This window comes from Primulina huaijiensis, chromosome 15, assembly GCF_012295235.1.
Source record: "Primulina huaijiensis isolate GDHJ02 chromosome 15, ASM1229523v2, whole genome shotgun sequence".
Taxonomy (NCBI): Eukaryota; Viridiplantae; Streptophyta; class Magnoliopsida; order Lamiales; family Gesneriaceae; genus Primulina; species Primulina huaijiensis.
In genome coordinates, this window is record NC_133320.1 from 7,228,841 (window position 1) to 7,233,513 (window position 4,673).

Below are 4,673 nucleotides of genomic sequence, written 5' to 3' on the forward strand. Positions count from 1 at the left end.
CTGATTCTGGAATTTCTCAAAATTTTTGGGCAGAAGTAGTTAACACAGCGTGTTACACTCATATTAGATCAATGATTAATAAGAATCATTCTAAAACACCTTATGAGATCTGACATAGAAATAAAAGTATGGCTTTAACGGTAAAAACTACCTAGCTGCTTTTGATGTTAAATAAGGTGAGGGTATATTTCTTGGTTATTCGCCAGTTAGTAAAGCTTATAAAATGTTTAATAAGCGTACATTTAATGTCGAAGAATCAATACATGTTGTTTTCGATGAAATTATACTAACTGATAAGCCAACTGATCCAGCTGAGCTAATCAATCATTTAACATATATTAGTTTGGAGGAAGATACTGAAGATGAAATTCACACTGTCAGAAACTTCCTTCAAACAACATAATCTGAAGTGATGGATCAACTAGTTGGAAAGGAAACAATTCCCGGTGATCAGTCTGAAGAATATCAAGATAATATTCAAACCCAAATTGAAGTCATTCCAACTGAAACAGAAGAAACTGGTCAGTTTCAAACTAAACCAGTTGCACAGAACAGTTTGAAAAATCCAAACTACAGATGGAGTAGAAATTATCCACATAATTTAGTAATAGATAACCCATCTGATCCAGTAAAAACAAGAAAATTTCAATTTATTTGTGCACTCTCTTTTATCTCTCAAATAGAACCCAAGAGAGCTGATGAAGCACTAACTGATCCTAGTTGGGTAAATACTATGCAAGAAGAATTAAATTAGTTTACTCATGATACTGTCTGGACTTTAGTTCCAAGACATCTTTCAAAATCTATTATAGGTACAAAATAGGTGTACATGAACAAACTGAATGAATACGGTTCAGTTGTGAGCAACAAAACGGGCTAGATACATAAGGCTATAGGCAAGAAGAAGTAATTGACTACATTGAAACATATGATCCAGCTGCTCGACTGGAACCAATCAGAATATTCCATGCCTACGCATCCTTCAAAAAATTAAAAGTTTATCAAATGGATGATAATAGTGCATTCCTAAATTGTCATTTACAGGAAAAAGTTTACATAGAACAACTACCAGGTTTTGTAAATCACTTACTTCTTGACCATGTTTATCAATTGAATAAAGATTTATATGGTCTTAAACAAGCTCCAGAGGTTGGTATGAGACCTTATCAAAATTTCTAATTTATCATTACTTCATTTTAGGAACAGTTGACAAAACATTGTTCAAATTCACGAAGAAAGATCATACCCTAATTGTTCAAATTTATGTTTATGATACTATTTTTGAGTCAACTAACCCTAAATTGAGCAAAATGTTTGCTAAACTGATGCAGGACCAATTCGAGATGAATATGATGGGTGATTGACATTCTTTCTCTGTTTGCAAGTGAAGCAACTTGAAACTGATATCTATATCAGTCAGATCAAATATATGAAGGAATTGCTCAAAATATTTGGCATGGAAATGTGTTCAACAGCATCCACTCTCATTAGTTCATCAATTAAACTAGACAAAGATGAAGGGAGAATATTAGTTGAGATGACTCTCTACAAAGGTATAATAGGTTCATTATTGTACATAAATGCTAGCCGTCCTGATATTATGTTTGTTGTATGCATGTGTGCTAGATTTTAAGCTAATACTAAACAATTGCATTATTTAGCTACTTTACGTATAATGAAATATCTTAAAGGCACACAAATTGTAGGCTTATGGTATGCTAAAGACTCTGCTTTCAATTCAGTTTGATATTCAGATGCAGATTATGCAGGATGTAAGCTAGTTCACGAAAGTACAAGTGGATCATGTCAGTTTCTAGGAGACAGACTGGTCTCATGGTTTGGCAAGAAGCAGACATCCATTGCGAATTCTACAACTGAAGCTGAATGCTTAGCTATTGGAAGTGACGTGTACAATTGCTTTGGATTCAGCAATAACTGAAAGATTATGGAGTTATTGTTGAAGAATCACTAATCTTTTGTGATAACACAAGTTCAATTGCCATTATATATAATTGTTGGGTGCAATAATTGTCCCTGCTTGGTAGAGCGATCGAACCGTGGTGCTTAAGCTGCTGTGCAATTTAAAAAGATTTGAATTGCACCATTACCACTAGCTATAGCTTTTGGTAAAGCGGCAAGCGCTCGGTCCTACAATTGGTATCAGAGCCAAGGTCACGGGTTCGATTCCCGTTGGTTGCAAAGAGTGCAATTATTGGGAGGGAGATTGTTGGGTGCAATAATTGTCCCTGCTTGGTAGAGCGATCGAACCGTGGTGTTTGAGCTGCTGTGCAGTTTAAAAAGATTTGAGTTGCACCATTACCACTAGCTATAGCTTTTGGTAAAGCGGCAAACGCTCGGTCTTACAATAATCAAGTTCTCCACTCCATAATAAAGCATATTGATGTCGGCCATCACTTCATCAGAGATCATGCTATAAAGAAGGATATTAGACTGGAATACATCTCAACATAACAACAAGAAGCTGACATCTTCATCAAGCCTCTACCAGAGACTAAATTTTCTTACTTTAGAAATATTTTAGGGCTTATTGATTTGTCTTGATGCTCAATTTAGGTGGAACAATGAATTTTAGTTAGTTAACTTACAAGAAAGATGTCAGTTGTTCATGAATTGAACTGATTCAGTTTCAAACTGATCATTCAGTACTCGAACCAACTGATCTTATCAAATAGGCTAACTAATTTTAATTCAATTAATTTCTACAATAAGATTCATGACTGATTAAACTACATTATTTCAAAACTGATTAATTTAAACTAGAACATATTATTGTTTAACTGCTTAGATTCAGATTCTGAAATAAGTAAAACGGTTGAAAGAACTATCTTTATTGTCAAAGTACTAACAGACTTACACGTGTCCGAAATTTGAAAAGTCGTGAACATATATGAGTAACCACCCGACTCAATTTGATCTTTACTCATCCTCAAATTCTATTTACTCTCAAATCTTAAGAGCAAATCATTTGCAATTTTTTTTTCTTACAACAAATTCAATATCAATGGCAGAACTCCAGCATTTCTCTTGAAAGTCGTTGCCGTCGATTTCGAATCAATTCTCTCCATCAACGACGAAGATGTTCGAGGAGTGTTTCAGAAGATTGAATCTTCTAGTCTTCGTCAATTTTTGGGGCTGACTACTAAAGAAATCCATTCTCAAGAACTTCTGTCTATCTACTAGTCCAGCTCACTAACTGATAACGGGAAGATTCACATGAAGGTCAACAATCACCAATGGTTATTGATGAAGAATTATTCAGGAATTTATTTAATTTGCCAACTAAAAGACTTTCAAGTTTATTAGCCTCTGCAGACACTGAAGAAATGCAGAATTTTCTATCAGCCAATGGAAAGATGATTAAATTGTCAAAAGCTAAGCGGGAACTGAAGGCGCAATTTCAATTGCTGGCGGACATTGCTGCCATAGAAATTTTGGCCAAGGCTGGTTCATTCGTCGCCTTGACCCTCGAGAAATTTCAGGTGATGACGGCCATCGTCAAAGGTATCAAGATGATCTGGTCCTCTATTTTCTTTAACATTCTGAAGAACATGGTGCAGTCGACCAAGCATTCGATGGGGTTCGCATTCCAACCTAGCAAATTGATCGAAGACTCTGGGCTACCACTGGATTCAGCTTCATGAGTTATCAAGTTCAAAATCTACACTGCTCAGAACATTTAGTCGAAGAAAGTTGGAGAAGAGGAGGCAGCTATCGAGTCCAAGAAAGTTTCCAAATCTAAGGTTGTGGTTCCTCAGAAGATCAAGAGAAAATTGGTTATCCAGGCCAGTGATTCGGAGAAGACTCCTTATCCTTAGCTGATTAAGAAGCCAAGGTCTCAGAAGACCAAGACGACTGCAGCTCCAGGTGCCCTACCTGAGCTTAGATTATTTCAAACTGGAGTTGAGGCACTGATTTCAACCGTTCCAATCCAATCATTCCAACCAGTTGTAGAGCTTCGATCCAAGAAGAAAGAAGACTATACTCATAAGATAATAACTGATGTTGGAGAGACTCTCAAACTAACTGGAATCCAAGTGCCTCTCACAACAGTTTTTCGCCTGACCATTCTTCCACAAGCACGGCCGAAAGGACTGCTCATCAGAGAAGTGGTGGATACAATTGGATCAGGACTAGACTTACCATACGTCCTAACTGATCTGAAGGGCAAGGTCGAGATGATAGAAGAACGAAGGCCAATAAACTCCATTCAGACTCAAATCGACCTCATAATGGATGAAATTAATGAGTATGCTGACCTGACGATGGAACACTAAGATGAATGGTTACAATTTAGGACTGTCACGCTCGCAAAGAAGCTAAAGAAAAAATCCGTTCTTCAAAAATTTATCTCACTGGAGTCGACAGTTCTCAAGACAGTTAAAACCACAACAGTAGCCCAAGCTATGGAGAGAAGAGCATACTTATTTAATCTAATGAGAATCAAGCGGCTGATTGAAGTGACTGCTGAACTTAAGATGAACTATGATCCAACTGGTCCAAATACTTACGCCGACTGGGAAGTCTTCATGCAATTGGACTCTGATCTCATCACTCTCTAGCTGAAAGTAAAAAATTGGGAGATGTTACATAAACTGCATATTCCAGTGGAGACGAGGAGTCCCACACCAGTTTAAGAGTTCAAACAAGCTGAA